A 683-nucleotide genomic window follows, 5' to 3' on the forward strand; every position below is an offset into this window, starting at 1 on the left:
GGGAGAGCGCTCCGGAAGGCTGACGGCAGTGTTCTCTCTGGCTGGTTTGTCTTAGACTTTGGAAGCGAATCACGCACAGCGCCCACGTGAGCTTACTTGCCTTCCAGCAGCCAGAGGGGTTTCAGTCAGACGCCTGGGAAGTATTCATTTGTGTGTCTATCTCCTTTCCAGGGGATTGTAGGAGTTCACACAGCAGGCCTGGGACCCCAGTCCTCAGAAAGGCCTGCTTGCAAGATGGGCCCGTGGCCGCCACTGGGAACCTAATTAAGAGAGTTCCCACCGTTTTCTAGGTGCAGGAGCCGAACCTGTTCCTGCAAACCATACAGTCCTAAACTAAACTAAAATGACCTTCTATTCTTATAAAAGATTGCTTTGTGAACGGCCGGTTAGCTCAGTTGGTTAGAGCCTGGTGCTAATAACGCCAAGGTCGTGGGTTCGATCCCCTTACAGGCCATGTACGACAGCATTTTGGCCTAAGCTTGTGGGACCCCACATAGCCACTCATCAGGATCAAAAGTCCAGACCTTCTTCTTCTCAAGAAGGCTATGTATTTTCGCTTCGCTTTGCTTGTTTTTAATTAAAAGTAACTAGACTCACTAGGGATTCTTAAAGTTACTTGAGGGAGTAGGGTGCGAGTGAGGCGGTTGTTTTAGGAATGGGAGAATCAAGGACAGTTATAGACA

General features: G+C 49.3%; 1 non-coding gene across 1 annotated transcript; it reads left to right on the top strand.

Moving 5' to 3' along the window:
- The first annotated feature begins 380 nt into the window (after positions 1–380).
- Positions 381–454, top strand: TRNAI-AAU. Its single transcript has one exon. It is a non-coding gene; the product is annotated as a tRNA-Ile (tRNA).
- Positions 455–683: the final 229 nt, after the last annotated feature.

This window comes from Suricata suricatta, unplaced genomic scaffold, assembly GCF_006229205.1.
Source record: "Suricata suricatta isolate VVHF042 unplaced genomic scaffold, meerkat_22Aug2017_6uvM2_HiC HiC_scaffold_38056, whole genome shotgun sequence".
Classification (NCBI taxonomy): Eukaryota; Metazoa; Chordata; class Mammalia; order Carnivora; family Herpestidae; genus Suricata; species Suricata suricatta.